This window comes from Leptodactylus fuscus, chromosome 4 (genome assembly GCF_031893055.1).
Source record: "Leptodactylus fuscus isolate aLepFus1 chromosome 4, aLepFus1.hap2, whole genome shotgun sequence".
Lineage (NCBI taxonomy): Eukaryota > Metazoa > Chordata > Amphibia > Anura > Leptodactylidae > Leptodactylus > Leptodactylus fuscus.
The window spans coordinates 163,685,500-163,704,321 of record NC_134268.1 but is presented as its reverse complement, the minus strand read 5'-3'; the positions used below and the strand labels follow the sequence as shown (position 1 = coordinate 163,704,321).

Sequence of the window (18,822 nt, the reverse complement as noted above, 5' to 3'; positions counted from 1 at the left end):
TACAACCAGCCAACAATTATTCCAGGTGATTTGGGCCTCCCTATATTAGGCTAATGGTGAGGTGACAGGGGGGCTATGCAATGTCGCAGTGTCCTGAAGTTTAGCCAGTAAACGCTCCTTCTTGAAGAGGACCTTTCACTTCCTCCATCAATTCAGCTTCTTAGCATCCATCTTCTTAGTTCCACTGATTCCAGAGTACACAGTTGAAATTTACTCTCTAGCCCCCACCATTCCTTAGATACAAGCACAGAATGTTTTGGTGCCTCATGTGTTATTTAGACTCTGTAATGTCAGAAGGGCGGTGTCAGGCAGGGGGTGTGATTCAGAGCTCCAATCAGAGGCATCCAACGTCAGAGCTCAGAATCACACCCCTTGTCCAAACACCGCCCTCCTGACAGTACAGAGACTAAATAGCATATCAGGCGAAAAAAAGCTAACATTGATTGCTCAGAAATGGAGAGAGCTAGAGAAAAATTCCAACTGAGATGGTCTAGTTGGAGGTGGTGAAAGGTCTTCTGATATTAAGCGACAACTTTAGGTCTTATTCACACAACAATGAAAAATGGCTGTGACTCAGTTTTTTGAATGGTAGTCATATTCCCATTTTCATGCCCTATTTCTCATGTATCATTCATAGACTCAAGTCTATGAAATATCTGGTAAAATGGGGTGACCCATGGATGAAAATCAACTGTAAAAAACGATTGCCTAGGCTAAGGCCCCACAAGGCATCCTGCAGCAAAAAAGCACTGCTGGAAAAACCATGGGGGCAATGCATCGCGGTTCTACCCGCAATGCTTTAGACAGAAAGTTTGCAGAGGTTCCCTTTGCGGACTTTGTTTCAATTACACCAATGGTGAAACCGCTGACGTTTCCGTAGGTATAATTGACATGCTGTGATTTCCAAAACCATGCTGATTTTGGAAATCGCGGCATTTCCACACTGCGATTTTTACCACAAAGTGGGTATGGAATCTACTTTGCCTGATTGTAAAATGCCACGATTTTTCCTGCGGTGTTTACGCAATGTGGGGCCCCAGCCTTTATTTGTTTTTCACAGACATTTTTTACGGTTGTGTATATACAGTCTTAGGGTGAGTTCACACTACGTAAACGGCAGCTTATTCTGAACGTAAAACACGTTCAGAATCAGCGGCGTATAAAGCAGTTCCGTTCATTACTATGGGAGCCGGCATACGAGCGCTCCCCATAGAAATGAATGGGCTGCTTTTTTCACTACGAGCAGTCCCATTGAAGTGAATGGAAAGTGCTCGCGTGTACGGCTAGCTCTGCTCATGCCGAGCCGTACACGCGAGCACTTCCCATTCACTTCAATGGGACTGTTCATAGTGAAAGAAGCAGCCCATTCATTTCTATGGGGAGCGCTCGTATGCCGGCTCCCATAGAAATGAACGGAACTGCTTTATACGCCGCTGATTCTGAACGTGTTTTACGTTCAGAATAAGCTGCCGTTTACGTAGTGTGAACTCACCCATAGGCCGGAGCCCCAAGGGCCAGAAACGTGGCGGGAAAAAGCGCGGCATTATACAGTATCTGTAAAGGGGATAGGATTCATTTGAACCCCATGCCCTCTTTGCTTCTGAAATAATGTCTACGGAAATGCCGGCGGCTTTCCATAGATATAATGGTAACTGAAAGTCTGCGAAGGAAAACTCTGTGAACTTGCTGTTCAAAGCACTGGAGGAAGAACCACAATGCGTTGCCGCTACGGTTTTCCCCGCAGTTCTTTATAGCTGCAAATCGTCCCATGGGGCCTTAGTGTTCACCTGCATCGTTTTATGGGGAGCTGGCGGATTTGCAGTGCCTCTCTCTTGTGTCATCTTCATTGCTGTACTGTGTTGTCAATCAAGACCAAAAAAGAAGAGTTTGCGAGGGTTTACATGAAGTAGCTTAAGCTGAGATATAGGTCTCTCAAATTGTTCATTGAGTTTAGAGTACCTTTTACCACCTTCACCAGCTCTACTTCTTTGCTCCACTGATTCTGATGCAATTAGAATTTTGCTCTCTAGCCCCAACCATTTCTGAACAATCAGTTCTGTTTCGGCACCCAATATAGTTACCAAGCTTCCTATTGTCAGACAGCCGGTTCTGGGATTGAGGGATGCAAAGAGATGGAATTGGTAGAGGTGATAAAAGCTCCTCTTTAAATAATAAGATGGCACAAAGTTGTTGAGAAGTCCCATGATATTGATCGACTTCTTAAAATAGTCCAGATATTTATTTTGTGACTGCGGGCCAGAGCATCTTTTACCGGGATTGGCATTCTGAGTCCAGGCTTAAATCTTTAATGCACTAAAACCTTTATGTGCGGCGTGGCACTGCCATTCTGCTCTTGTTTGTTATTGAGTCCTGTAGAGAAGTTAAACTCTAATGTTTTTAAGTTGCTCTTAATGCCAAAGTCAGCTGAAATGTAGAAAATGTAATCAATGGCATGGCCTGAAAGCACGGCTATCGATTTCCTGCCTTCTCTCCAGCTGCGAGCTTACACTCAAGCCGCACTGCATCAAGCATGTTTCCAATGAACCTAATTGGCAATGCAGAGATACCTGACCATTGATTTATCAAATGTGATTCGAGCAGATCAGATTGTGGCTGGTGGTTTTCATCCTGGAGGCTCATATCTTCTTCTATCTTTAAGACATCAATAGGGTTTCATGTAATTTTTTTATTTAACAAGCAGTCGCAGTCAACTCATGTTTTGTCCTTTGATAGCCGATAGTAATTATATTCCCCCGCTGTGGAAACATAGGTATATGCAACGCAGATAGAAACTAATAAGAAAAACCATTCCTACATAGCGTCCTCCCTGATGTTATTACAGCAATCTTTTCCTGAATGTAAATGATCCGTGAGAAACAAAAATGGAAAAACAAGATGGGGCAAAATATAAATTACAAATCATCTCGTGCAAGGATTGTCGCAAAATGTACAATAAGTTATTTGCATATACAATGTCTCAGAACTTTTTTTCATAGCAACTTAAGGTGGCCATACACATTATATATATATATATATATATATATATATATATATATATATATATATATATATTTTTATTATTATTTTTTTTTTAATTCAAAAGTTTTATTTGGTTTTCCAGGTTATTTAAAAGAACAATACAAAAGGCAAAATAGTGCAACAACTGAGCATAAGATCATATACAGAGCACTTCCGGGCAAACATCGCCAAAAGCAGAGATAAATCCGATAACATAAAATCACAGGTGGTATCCTGTGGACAGAGCATGTGAGCGACAGTAGGATAACACAGATCACCGAAGTGGTGATCCCATCAGAGCACAAGGTACCACAAACAGACAGACAGGAGGGAAGAGACTCCCAGAGAGAAGTGGCCGCCCCTCAAAAAAAAACACAAGAAACAGCAAACATTACCGGACACGCAACCAGCAGATAACAAGAGGAAAAGGGAGAAGGGGAAAACATAGGCAAGGGAGAAAGAGGGGGAAAGGGGAGGGGGTAAAGGAGATCACAAAAATCTCAAACATAAACGAAGGAACCCACAGCTCCCGCCATACCACAACTCTCCAGCAAACACAGAAACACGTGGCGGTCACCTGGCGGAGAACACGACCACGACCACAGCAACGACAACTAGAGTGAACCAACATGACTGCAAGAGGAATACACAACAAGACCCCTCAGAACAAACACATGAAACAATAAAGACATGTATAATGATCGCAGGGTGGCGTTTATGCAAAAAGAGAATGGCATCAGAGAGTCAAGGCGATCAGAACGTACGAGGGGAGAGTGGGAAACAGTCCTACAAAGTCCCTGTCAAAAAATGTGAACCAAGTGACACCATTAATCTTCCATAGAGGTAGTCGCAGATTCCGTCTGAGCCAACAAAGATTTTCGGGCCTTCGGCGACTTGTTTCTCCCCGAAGATCCAGAGGGATCCAGGGTGATAGTTGGCAGTGTGGGGATCCTTATGGACTCCTCCTGGACTGGCATCCACGAGGGGACAGAAATCGGGGGAATGTCCAGAACCTCCCATAAGCGATCTAGGTCTTGTGGCGAATGTACAGCATACCTCTTGCCTTTATGCAGGATAGCTATCCCGAAGGGGAACAACCAAGCGTATCGGAGGCCCTTAGCTTTCAGGTGATCCAGAAGGGGTTTAAGTAGCCTACGTTTTTGGAGAGTGGAAGGCGCTAGGTCTTGATAAAGTCTCAGTAGGTACCCCTCATAGGCCAAGTCTGCCCTATCTCTGGCCGCTCGGAGAAGGTCCACAGTGTGTGCGGAAGATAGGAGGGCACACACCACATCACGCAGCGGGTCCTCAGGGCTAGGCTTTGGACGAACTGACCTATGGACCCTCTCCAGGGACATCATGGAGGCAGCATCTTTGCCCGCCAGGGAGGCAAAGACTTCAGCAACAATGAGAGGGAGCTGTTCCGGCAAGTAGGTCTCCGGCAGACCCCTAATGCGAAGGTTTCGACGGCGGGACCGGTTGTCCAAATCCTCCATCGCCAAATAGGTGTAATTAAAATGTGTAGTATGGGTGTCCAAGCGCTCCGACATAGATGAGGCAGCTTGCAAGATCTCTCCCTGATGGGACTCTAACAAATCCACACGGCTAGTGACAGTAGCAAAGTCAGCACGCAGTGCAGAAAGTTCACTCAATACAGGAGCAAGGGCTTGGGAGAGAGTCTGAGAAAGAGTTTTCTTGAAATACCCTTTGGAGATGGGCGCCGGAGGGTTGTCCTGTAGGGAGCTGTCTCCATCAGAGTCAGGTGTCCCATCCCTCATGCGAGCAGCATCCTCAGGAGATATTTTCTTCGGGAGTGCAGGAGAGCCCGACAGCTGCTTCTTAAGGAACTTCTGCATCCCTGCTGACTGATTCGGTCGATCCCTCGAATCAGGGGGTTCATCGGATCTACCACGGCCGATCTTAACCATGGCTATGAGCTGCGGCTGTGTTGCGATGATGTAGGCCGCAAAAACAAAATGGCGGCTTGCGGGGACAGTCCCTCAGGCTGGAGAAGAGCAGGACCAGTTAGAATCGGCAGGAATGGCACCGGAGGGGCATCCAGGCCCAGAGATCTCATGCAGGGCGTCCGAGGAGGAAAAGTCCCATGGCAGCCAACTCCGGTGTAGAAAGCAGACAGAAGCTAAGATGGCGGCTGGCAGCAAGAACAGGGGGAGAGGTAGGCCGCAACAGTCAGACTCTCTCGGGAGAGGGATAATCCGGTGCGATATCACCCCCGGTAGGCGCACGGAGACTCGGGGGAGGGTCTCAGGGTAGCCGAGTCAGCGGATGGCAGCCAGAGAAGCTGTAGAAAGCAAATTTTGGGACCAGCGCTGGGAGCTCAGAGATGGTGCGTCCACACTCACCAGCCGCTAGCCCATACACATTATATTGTCAACCCAACCTGCCTCAGCCTAAAGGTTTTTTTTTCAAAAAACATAACCATATTTAAATTTGTAGACCATTAAAAGTTAAATATTTTCTTTGCTAATATAAGTAATTAAATATAATAAATGAAATATATATAATAATTTATTTTTATTTTTTTTATTATGGTGTCTTTTTAGTTTGTAAAAATGTAATTTTACATATATTCAATTCCTTGCAGACATTAACCATTGCCTTCTATGTTCAATGTAAGGGTACATCGTGTCTGGTGCTGAAAGGATGCAGGAAACTTCAAAGCACCAAAAAGGAAGGGGATTGTAGAAAAAAAGTTTCCCATAGAGGACAAATCCAGCACAATGAACATAGTCTGCGGAAATTCCTGCATGTGAATAAGTACAATAATGTTAACCTAGACTGCCATTTAGCACGTCATTGCTTCTATTTCAGGATTCAGGTGCTTCCAGCCTCACCCCTCTATATTCTGCTGCCAGCATTCTGTGCTTTATAGTGGTGTGTAACACTGCAGATAACACACAATTATTTGTATAGGAAGATGACAATTATATTAGTGATGATATGTTTCTAGTGCTCGGTAAGAACAAGTCACATCCTCCATGTGAAGATTGACCATCCAATTTGATATATCTTAAAGTTACTATTGATACATTACTATATAAATGAAAATATATGTACTTTATAGATTAATTCTTCATCTTTGTGAAGATGTTTATTGTGAGTGAATGAGGATACACGCAGAAGTGGCTAAAGTTATACATAGCTGTGAGCTAAAGTCATCCTTATAAATCCTATTAATATTATAAAGGTGAAAGTTTGTGAGTTTGGATGTTTGTGGGTTTTTGTTTGTTACTCAATCACGCAAAATCCGCTCGACCGATTTGGCTGAAATTTTCCACAAACATAGTCACTACACTCGATTGCGCAATAGGCTACTCTTCGTCACAATAGCGCACATACATTTTTCCCAGGACCCCCACAAAACCCAACTCACATCACTATCTCTGCAATCTCACACACTTTGGACCATAGCAAGCCACAAAATTCATATTACCCTCTACAGCAGAGGTGAGCAACCCCTGGCACACGTGCCAAGAGTGGCACTCCTGCCATATTTCACTGGCACACCAGCAGCCCAGGACCTGCAAGAGTTAAATGAAGTCCGAGTCGCTTCAGTGGGCTGCTAGAGCTGAGGCATAAGGAACCTCCCCTTTGAGAGGGGTGCAGGAAACCCAGGGGGTGGAGCTTAATCGCTCAGGTCTGTGCCTGCTATAGTGGTCTGCATCCTGCAAACATTCCCCGAGGAGGAGAGGAAGCTGCTAGCAAAGTGAAACTGAAAAACACGCAGGTACATAGGATTACTGTTCTCATTAATGTCAGGCATTTGGGGTTATTAGTTTAGTGTTAGTAACTCCATTTGCCTCACATTAATAGGAATAAACCCCATCATGTCCCTCATATTAACCCCTGTGTGCCTCATATAAAGGTTACTAATATGTGAGACATATGGAGGTACTAATAAAAGACCTCACTAATGAAGATACTTAATTATTACCTCCAAGTCTCTCACATATCAGTAACTCTTACACAAGGGTTAATGTGAGGGACATGATGGGGTTAATTGCTATTAATAAGAGGCACATGGAGTTACTTAACTGTCATGCACAGGGCCAGATTTTATGTGGCTTGCTCAAGAGTATCCTGTGCCCAAAATGTACATGTACTGGCGGAAAATAACAAATCATACAATGTCGGATATCCAAGTATATTCACTTGAAATACCTCTGTCCCAAAGACACTATGTACAGTTTATAACAACACCATATAGCAGCTGAAATACAAATTACATTCATCACAAAAGTCTCATGTATTCTCAGAATTACAGCAACAACAACATACAAAGTTACATTTCATATCCCATACCTTATACACACTACTAAAACCTTACCCGCGCCTGTATTTACCCACTTCTACAATCACCGCAGACGAAGTCGCGGGTACCAGCTAGTAGCTTATAAATGGTAAGAACTAAAGCATAAAATATAGAAAGTTAGAAAGTTGTAGAACAAAGTTTAAGTCATATAGTAATAAACCTTTATTTATATTGCTTCTATATTATGGTCTAATGGTCAGAGCTCCATTTTTATTATCTAGAACTTACTACTTTTTCTAGATTTAAAATGTAATTCCCATTTTTTTCGCTATTGTGTCAGGTAGTGCTTGCTGACCATTTTTGTAATATACTTTATTAACCTATCTAACTTCCTTTTTATTATAAAACAGGCTGTAACATTCTCCTTAACAACTCTCTAATTGAGCTGTTAGTAGGGAAAGTCTGTACACTGCTGAGCTGAGGCATTTACCAACGGAGGGCCGATCACTTCAGACATGGCTGTAGTGAAGTTTTATTCCACTTAGTCTGGGAGCCTTTAATAGACTCCAAGCTGTCATAGCAACCGATTGACTCCCACCGATGACATTCAGGAGGGTGGCAATCAGTTAAATATGGCGGTGCCCATGGCGCCTGCACACTTTATAGGTCCTATTCACATATAACCATGGCATCTAAAATGTCAGTTCCTGAAGCTGTGTCAGAAATGTCAGTGTTCCGGGAGCTGCGGTTGTTACCGCAAATCGTTTTATTAGTTTGTTTAGGCAGCATAGGTGTTTAATCGCTCCTGATGAACCTGCTTTCTTACGCAGGTGGAACGCTGCGTTGAGCATATTACATAAGCACAGAGCACAATATTTGAGCACAGCGTTTTTTGTTCAGTCAATGGGGACAATTAGTAGCGGCAGACACTTAGGACTTTTTTGTTAGGGCCCCTTAATAATAATAATAATAATACATTTTATTTATATAGCGCCAACATATTCCGCAGCACTGTACAATTTTTAGGGTTCAAATACAGACAGATACAATACAAAGAGAATCATTTCACACAATGGGACTGAGGGCCCTGCTCGCAAGAGCTTACAATCTATGTGGTAGAGGGGGTGACACAAGAGGTAGCAGGGGCGGTATTGCTTACACAGAGGTCAGACACTTTTGTAATAGAGGTGACTGTCATTACACAAACATAAGACTTTATGAGCCGTCACCAGTCGTGTCCTGTAACATGTGGATGGAGCTTGGACCTATAAAGTTATCCTGAGATGACATCATATCATGTGGGGTAATGTGGGAGCGGGGACAGAGGACGGTTAAGGGTTTACGTTAGACATTGTGATAGGCTTGTCTGAAAAGATGCGTCTTTAGTTTGCGTTTGAAACTGTGGAAATTGGGAGTTAATCTGATTGTCCGGGGTAGAGCATTCCAGAGAAGTGGTGCAGCTCGGGAGAAGTCTTGTATACGAGCGCGGGAGGTTCTGATAATAGAGGATGTAAGTGTTAGGTCATTGAGTGAGCGGAGAGCATGGGTTGGGCGGTAGACAGAGATGAGGGAGGCAATGTATGGGGGTGCAGCATTATGGAGAGCCTTGTGGATGAGCGTGATAACTTTATATTTTATTCTATAATGAATAGGCAGCTAATGTAGCGACTGGCACAGACCAGAGGCATCGCTGTAGCTTCTAGCCTGATAGATGAGCCTGGCCGCTGCATTCAGAATAGATTGTAGAGGGGAGAGTTTAGTGAGGGGAAGACCAATTAGTAAGGAGTTACAGTAGTCAAGGCGAGAATGAATCAGAGAGACAATAAGTGTCTTTAGTGTATCTCTGGTAAGGAAAGGGCGTATTCTGGAGATGTTTTTGAGGTGGAGGTGACATGAACGTGCGAGTGTTTCAACATGAGGGGTGAAGGAGAGGTCTGTGTCAAACATGACCCCGAGGCAGCGGACCTGCTGCCTAGGAGTTATAGTAAGGCCTGAGACTGCAATGGATATATCAGGGACAGATCTATTAGATGGTGGAAACAGTAGTAGTTCAGTCTTGGAGAGATTTAGTTTCAGATAGAGAGAGGACATGATATTTGAGACAGCAGAGAGACAGTCACTGGTGTTCTGTATGAGTGCAGGGGTGATGTCATGGGAAGATGTGTATAATTGGGTGTCATCAGCATAAAGATGGTACCTGAAGCCAAATCTGGCAATGGTTTGTCCAATGGGTGCTGTGTAGAGAGAGAAGAGCAGGGGGCCTAGGACCGAGCCCTGAGGAACCCCAACAGCAAGGGAAAGAGGGGAGGAAACAGAGCCCGCAAATGATACACTGAAAGTGCGGTTTGAGAGATAAGAGGAGAACCAGGAGAGCGCAGTGTCATTGAGGCCGACTGAGCGGAGCATATTGAGGAGGAGATGATGGTCAACAGTGTCAAAAGCTGCAGAGAGGTCCAGAAGAATAAGAAGAGAGAAGTCGCCATTGGATTTAGCCATTAGGAGATCATTGGAGACTTTTGTGAGAGCCATTTCAGTAGAGTGCAGAGCGCGGAAGCCAGATTGTAAGGGGTCAAGCAGAGAGTTAGCAGAGAGATAGCGGATTAAACAAGAATAAACCAGGATTCCTCACACAGCGTAAGCGCGCCGCTCATTTAGACATGTATACACTAGAGATGAGCGGACAGCGTTCGATCGAGTACATGTTCAATCTGATATCAGGCTGTTTGAGATGTTCGATTCGAGTCGAACACCAGGTGGCAAACTCACTAAAAATTCAATTTCCCTCCCACCTTACCTGCCACTTTTTTTGCACCAATAACTGTGCAGGGGAGGTGAACAGAGGCAGTGAAAAAAAATCGGAAAAAGTAATTGGCTGGCTAATTCAGGTGACCTCCAATTTATACGAATGGTGGATTTAATATTCGGGTCATATGAGACTATGAGACAGGGATAGATGTACAGGAAGGGTTAGCTAGGGATTACCTTTATTTAGGGGGGAATGTCACTCACCCAGCTCTTTGGGGCTGTATCTGGTCGGGATCCCTGTCAGCTTGCAATATGCGCAAGCTGACTTTTTCCCATAGGAATGCATTGACCAGCGTTGATTGGCCGAATGCCATACAGAGTACAGCATTCGGCCAATCAACGCTGGTTCTGCCAGAGGTTCGTCTGTGAGGACCAGAATGGAGACTGCTGTGGACCGATCTTAGACTCCGCCTCCTACGGCAGAACAGGCGTTGATTGACCGAATGCTGTACTCTGTATGCCAATCAATGCTGGTCAATGCATTCCTATACCGAGATGTAGCAGTGCTGGCCGTGTGCGCAGCTCGACTAATGAGCTGAGTGTTCAGCAGGGTTCAGCATACACTCAGCCCTGCTACATCTCTGATGCAGCACTGCTGAGTGTGCAGCAGGGTTCAGCGCACACTCAGATCTTCTACATCTCTGGTGCAACAGAGCTGAGTGTGCAGCAGGGTTCAGCAGTTCTCCAGTGTAGCAGTGCTGGCCGTGCACTCAGCTCGGCTCATCTCCGGAGTAGCCGAGCTGAGCACATGGCCAGCACTGCTACATCTCTGGGGACTCTAATGTAAATAGATAGATAGATAGATAGATAGATAGATAGATAGATAGATAGATAAATAGATAGATACTGTAGATGGTTAGATACTGTAGATGGATAGATACTGTAGATAGATAGATACTGTAGATAGATAGATACTGTAGATGGTTAGATACTGTAGATGGATAGATACTGTAGATGGATAGATACTGTAGATAGATAGATACTGTAGATAGATAGATACTGTAGATGGTTAGATACTGTAGATGGATAGATACTGTAGATGGATAGATACTGTAGATAGATAGATACTGTAGATAGATACTGTAGATGGTTAGATACTGTAGATAGATAGATACTGAGAGAAAAAATTCCAAAAAGGATTCAAACAAAGTTTGAAGGATCTGCAGCTCAGAGGAGGTTAAAACTCAAAAAAAACCTTTATTTCATACTTTTAAAAGGACTCATAAAAGTATGAAATAAAGTTTTTTTTGAGTTTTAACCTCCTCTGAGCTGCAGATCCTTCAAACTTTGTTTGAATCCTTTTTGGAATTTTTTCTCATCGTTTTGCTCCAGGAGGTCAAGGAGAACAGGGTCGTGCACCACAGGAGGATAAATGAACGGAAGATAGGTGAGCTACTTCTCTATTTTTTCTAAAAGTGTTGTTTTTTGATAGATAGATACTGTAGATAGATAGATAGATAGATAGATAGATAGATAGATAGATAGATAGATAGATAGACAGATACCTTTTTGTTACTGTATGAAATATCTTCTTCCAGTTGTTTTTCTTCACTTTTCTGAGTTGTACTTTACTGCTGTGCTTGTTTTTACTACTTGTTATGAGCAGGAAGTTTCTGTTTTATGTGTACTACTGATAGGTAGAGTTTGGGGCTTTGAAAGAACATTCACAAGGAACACATGTGGTTATCGTGGTTAATGTCAGCACATACTGTATCATGTTTTAGGACTTTATAGACACAGCCCATGACAAGCAGCTTAGACACAATGTACGTTTTTTTCTTTTTAATTTTCAATTTAACTATTAAGGCCATCCAAAGTAAATAACCTCGAGCAATTCCTCATGGCACAGACAGATCTTGCATATCTAGTTTCCGGTCTTATATAAAATAATACACTATTAATCTAATGAATATGTATATAACTATATCACATTTAAAGAATAAATTCTTTAAAAAAATTCTAATAATAATATATGAGCTTTCTGCCAGTGATTTATAGGTGGGCTTCTGACCATAGAAATAAGGCTTTAACTCAATACTTTTTTAAGGATAAGTGCCGTGCCCATAAGTGCCATCTTCTGCCCCCCTAGGACATTGCTACAGTTGGGAAACAGTAAGATTTTTGAAAATTATTTTTGTGACGGCACCTAGAACCACAACTCGTGCAATGCTGGCTTTGGTCCTCTGCAATCTGCTCACTCTGATCTCAAGATCTTTGTAATTTTATCAGAGGTGGGCTCTTCTTTTAGCGTGATGTTCTGGTCATCCAAAACTGCAACATCTATAAGCAGGCAACACTTTTAATTTTTTTATTATGGAGCACAAGGCGATTTGCTGAAATGGTATGATCTGTTTGCACTTCCATATCTCACTTTATGGTATTTTCAATGTATCCTGCACATGCACGTTGCATTCGTCAGGCATTTGACAAGCACATTTCTTGAAGATCCAGTGATTGATGGCTAGCTCTTTTGTTATGTCTATTCATATATTCTATTGGAGCCAGTATTGTACAGTTGCCAACAATATGGCTAATGGTTTCCTCTGCCTGGCTTCCTCTTCTGCATTTACTTTCTACCTGAAGTTTCAAGGTGTTGTTTTGGTGATTCCTGGTGTTCAGTGTCTCATTAGGCTTTCAGTCTCCTTTAAGTCCAGGACGGCTTAGTCCAGCAAGACTAGTCTCCTTGTCTACCAATGATCCATGAAGGATTTGGAAAATGATCAGCTCAATCTTCTCCGCTTCTTCAAGCGCTTAACCCCTTGGAGTTCGGCCGCTTACACGCATTCCTATGGGAGCGAGGTATTCGATCGTATACTATTCACTCAACACTAGTTTTACACACTTGTTTAATAGAAGCTTAGCTAACAGGCTGCATGGCCAAGTACATTTAGGAAGTATTCTGTTTTTCCAGCTTTGTAAATTTTCATACTTTTATGGAACTTGTCTTGGCAGAGATTAATATAAAATGTGAGACCAGCGAAATCGGATTTGTACATAGACGTAAGTTATATTAGTCCACGGCCACTATTTCCTCTCTTGATATACAGTCTCTCAACATTTGCTTTGGAATATGAGTTTGTACATAGTCGACTATTTTCGAGTCTTGCGTTCCATCCCTTCAATATCAGTTTTAAGCCAGTCGATGATTCCAAAGCCGTACCTCAGGACTGGCACAGCCAGTTTATCATGGTCAGTCTTAATTTATGGATTTAGCTCACATTAGAGTACCAGGTGGACTCGGCAATAGGATTCTCAGCAGTTGTCTCCTTCATCTTCGCCAATACCATTGCTTTTGTTGATGGCAAGATGTTTGTAGACATTATTTTGGTGAAGGCTCTTTATCACTATTTCATCTTCTGCTGGATACTTTGTCTTTTCACTTTCACATTTGTCCAAGGCAAACTTCATTTTTAATGAAGAAGATGATAAGAGCCTGTCTGAGCTAATATTCATCTTTAGGTTGTCCATGTATGCGAAATGGTTGTCCTTATGCTGTTTGTTGATTTTTTTAAAACACAAACCACTTTCCATATCCATATACTTTTTGCTCAGGACACAACCAAAATATTCATTAATATCCTTGTCATAAACACTTTCCTCTGTGCCCTACTATCAAACCAGCTTGTAGCTCAGATCTTCACATTGTCAGACAAGCATATAAATTAGCATGACTTTCCCTAAATGACAAGTTCTACTATCTAACATGGCGCACACGAGATTCACTACTTCAGTTTCCTGTCTCTTCTGTTTCCCTTTAGATTGTAAAGCGATTGTGGATGGAGCCGGTTTCCTCTCTGGTCCTGTTATTGTAGGTGTGATTATATATATTTATAGATCTTTTATATATCACCACCTAAGATGACGGAGACCTATGATTATATAATAATCTCAAGGGTCCTATATATTGTAAATAGACATGTCCATTCTTTTACCTGGTGAGAGCTTATGGCCTTTAGCATCAGGTCCCAGTTCTCATGTTGCAGAGTTCGTACTGAATGTCACGGTGATTTTTTCCTCTCTTTAGATCTATACATAGGCTTTTCTTTTCTTGCCTCCCTTATTAACTATTTAATGATCATAACACACGTTGTAGCAATTGTTTGTGTGCGGCCTATAAAAGTACAGATGTATCACAGCGGGGTTTTTTTCATGTCGAACGTTTGGCTGTGATTTTATGGGGTGTTATCAGTGGTTTTCTGCAGGGAAACGGAATGGCCATACACATTATCTACCCCACTCTCGCCATTACTATACATAGTTGCCTTGGCCCATGTCTCACCATCATGTTTATTTCGAGGGAGAGAAGGAGCCAAGCTGCTGACAGACACCTCTAGTCCCGCTGAAGGGTTGGACATGCTAGGAGATGTTTGCAAGATACACTTCTATGTCCTTGTGAAGTGAGAGAAGCCCAAGATGACCTCCGGTTATTTCTGCTGTGGAAAATGAATAACTTTGTCCGTGCTGACGGTAACAAATCCATAGTTTGTTAGTTAAACATCAACAGTGCAGAGCCGGTGGCTTCATGTGTGAACTATAGGTTACTGGAGCTGAGCAAGCACAACATGTATGAGAAAGTCACATTATATTATATAGCACGTAAGTGGAGGCCTGTACGTCATACAAAAATATCTATACAACCAATATACTATATATTATGTCTGATATAGATATATGTATTGTTTATTCGTACATCTATGTTTCTACCAACGTCTGACAATGTCAAGGTGAAGCAGTAGTATATAGCCTGAAGCCTTTGTGCAGTACTTGCTGTATGGCATCACATGCGGATATATTCCCAGCTTCAGTCTACAGTATTATTTCTGCATTTAGTGAGAGATACATTGGGATCAGTGGTGAATTCGGCATCTATTTGAAACAAATCGACATGTTGTGCATATGGCACCATACCTAGTGTCTGTGGCTGTATGGATGGACCAAGGGGGTGGTGGTCAGCAGTACTTGTAGCATTATGTGGGAATAAATGGAGTAAGAGGAGTATACGTATTTCAGCCATATCATGTTTAGCATGATGTAGTGTATGCTAAGCACAATATGGCTGTAAAACACTTGTCCTTAATTCGTGGGAGGTCATGGGACAAAGACGGGTGAGTCATTTTAATATACCCATGTAAAACAGGTAGTTTTGTCACTGGTGGATGGGCGTATACAGTTTGATCATGTATTGCTATATACAGTAGGTACTATCAGTAATGCTCTTGGTGTTAGCAAGGTGCTGTTGCATCTTTTTGTGTTGCCATCTGCTGGGTTGAGGGTTGAACTTGATAGTCAGGAGGATAAAGGGGTGTTAGTAAGATGTGACTTGCTTTTGTAGCACATTTCCTGGTAGCAGATACAGAAGTGCCTCTTATATCACTCTTCAATCAGGATTTCCAGATAGAAAGTGTGATTTGTAATGTGTAGTCAACTGTAGAAAGTAAAAGTTGTGTCAAATTGTCAAATACCGTAAATGTATTCTCAGTTTATGCTACTTTCCGCTTTCTATTATAAATCACAGTACAGGGGCCAGCATGGTGGCTCAGTGGTTAGCGCTGCAGCCTTACACCGCTGGAGTCCTGGGTTCGAATCCTGCCAAGGACAAAACATGTGCAAGGAGTTTGTATGAAGTATTGGGTTGTCTACAAATCAGACATGGGACTAGAGACATCACTGCATAGGTCGCAGAGCTGTAAGTGAGCTCTTCCAATGTCCACTCCCAATAGTCTTCTATTAGTCCTCATGAGATAATGAAGGAGAACATCTGTCTGTCACTAGTGGCATGGGACCCACTATGTCTTTGCCAAGGGTGCCTTCACTAATGAAGCGTTACATACTAAATGTGCCCTGTGACAACTATTCTCTTCATTGAACTAAGAATATAAAATCTGCAAACTCTGACCGGCTGCAAAAATTCTTGAGTGAAAGAAGGATCTGGCACATTGGATTTTAGCATGGCCATTCGTTTCATGGATATGTCAGTGGCCTATATTCCTCTCTCTGTAATAAAAAATAAAATAAAATTACACTTAGTGTATTGCGGATCACATCTTATATAAAAATTCAGGTATAAAAATTGACTGTTTTTGGCAGCACATCTCCCCATGTAAAAAGGAATTCCCTGCCAAAAATAGTGAAGCTGTTTGCGCCCAGAGGATCAAATGGTCACATCCAATACGGATAACTGCTCCATGTACATGAAACCTCAGAAATGTTTGCTAGCTAGATCATTGATCAGTGCTTGTTACCTGGAGACTATGTGTCAGTGTCAATGACCGATAGTGAGCTCTTGTGTTCCTCCTAACCTTATTTTGACTATGCTGTATAGAAATAATGGTGACAGTCTTAAAGAGCTTTTCCAAGCTACTTTATATGGTGTAATACGGCTGCTGATAGGGCAAATAATAAGACATTATTCACCTCTTCCTGATCCTCCCTTTCTATAGGCAGCAGGTTTGGTCTTCTGTATTCAGTCCCCCAGCTGACAGCAGTGATGTCCCATTTGAGCCACGTAACCCTCTCGTCACAAACGGCAGGTGACCGCTATTATGTGCCATTTGTGAAGAAGTCAACACTGAGGCCTGTGATTATCTGTGTCGCTCACCTAGCACAAACTGCTGGGTGGCATGCAATTGGAAGACTAGACCAGCCACCAGTGGAAACGGTGGCCCAGAGAGAAGGAAGGAATGTTTTAGTGTTATTGGCCCTATCTGCATCCTTATTTCCTTATAGATGTCAGATACCTCCTTTCATCCTTGACAGTAGTCTCAACAGCAAACCTTCAATACTGCTTCTTCAGTTATATGTACAACTTATTTCAATAAGGAATTACTGACATGATCAAATGTTTCTGTAAAACCTAGACCCATTGAATGAATCAGTGGTATACAAGGGCCATTTTTCAACCATGTGGTAGCATCAGCCATTTCTTCGTAATGGCCTGCTGTGGTAGTAGCATACCAGCCATGGATAGAAATAGGCTTCACAGGCTGGTTAGAAGGGCCAGCTCTGTCCTGGGGAGCCCCCTGGACCCAGTGCAGGTGGTGGGTGACAGTAGGATATTGTCCGTGGTGAGCTCCATGCTGGAGAACGACTCCCATCCCATGTATGAGACTGTTAGAGCACTGGACAGTACTGTCAGTGACCGACTGCTCCACCCTAAGTGTGAGAAGGAGCGCTATCGGAGATCCTTCCTCTCAACCATGGTCAGGCTGTATAATCAACATCAGGCTAAGTGAAGATCTGCACAGAGAACTAAATGATCCTGAGTCTTTCTTTTCTTTTTAGTTGCTATGACTCCTAGTATCTTTTTCTATCTACTATTCTGAGCTTGTATGTGTTCTTTCATGAATTATATCATTGCATTATCCATGCTGCTGTAACACACTGAATTTCCCCATGGAGGAACTATTAAAGGATTATCTTATCTTATCATGTTCTGGAACTATAGAATGACACCGAAGTGCCCTGAGACTGTACCTAGAACTGCCACCAGATATAACGCTGCACTGTATTGTATATGAGCACACTATAACACTATGGTTACATAGCACCATGGGTAGTGATTTATTTTTTGTATTATTATTAGAGATGAACGAATACTGTTCGGATCAGCCGATCCGAACAGCACGCTCCCATAGAAATGAATGGAAGCACCTGTGCCGCTGACTTTGCCGGCGTCCGGCGTCACAGGTGCTTCCATTCATTTCTATGGGTGCGTGCTGTTCGGATCGGCTGATCCGAACTGTGTTCGCTTATCTCTAGTTGTTATGTCACCAGTACACTTTATAGCCCATATTTCCAGAGCCATGGGATTGCCTTATTGCTACACCACACCCTGGATCTACAAAACTGTCTGTTTTGGAATCCTTCTAGCAATTTTGACGCCTTCCAGTGCTGATCATGGGTCTGTTCCTGTCCATAGCTTGGAATTTGATAACTAGGTCTCTAGGTGAAAGTGCCTACTATAGACCCCCATATGTCAGCAGATACTGCACATGGGTTTGGTGTCGAGAGGATGGTATGTCCATGGAGTATAAAGGGTTTATTTATCCACTTACAATGAGTGTAGGAGAAGTGTGAAGGGGGAAAAAAGGCTGGAGCAACACGTTGCAAAAATACTGCTATTTGGCCATGGCGGAAACGCTGTGACAAAAAAAGTGGCGTTTTACAGTACCTGCAAAGTGGAGGGGATTCTGGCTAATCCTATCCTCACATTACAGAAAAATATCCCCAGCGGACATGCTGCTATTTCAAAAACCATTGCATTGATTGTAAATTGCACCACGTATCTATACCTATGGAAACGCTAGCGTTTTCTGTATAGTGTAAGCCGATGGCTGGTCAGGTAATGGAGGGGGTGTACATCTCACCCAGACTCCTCAGGTGGGTGAGATGAGAAAACTCCAAGAATGTTTGTTCTTAGCAGACAACTTTCGTCTGCTGAGCATTTTGGTAAATGCTCAGTATTGGGCTGGATTTTTAGGAATGGCAGGTAGATTGGTAGTGGGACCTGTCATTCCACCCCCCTCCAGTCCACACTTTGGGGATGTTTCGGCAGCGACTCAGCTGTTGAGAGTCTCCTCGTCAAGGAGGCTTAAGAAGTTGCTCCAGCAGCAACACTTGGGCAGAGTTTGGCTGGAGAGCTGACAGAGAGGTCATATTTTTTGGAGCTGTGTCCTGAATGATTCTACTGGCTTTTGGATTTCTGTTATTCTAAGTGAAGTAACCTATTC

The 18,822-nt window shown here is 42.8% G+C and overlaps 1 protein-coding gene across 1 annotated transcript in view; it reads left to right on the top strand.

Annotated features, from left to right (window-relative positions):
- ANO10 (anoctamin 10) overlaps positions 1-18,822 on the top strand; it is a 204,298-nt gene that overhangs the window by 183,284 nt on the left and 2,192 nt on the right. The window lies entirely within an intron of this gene.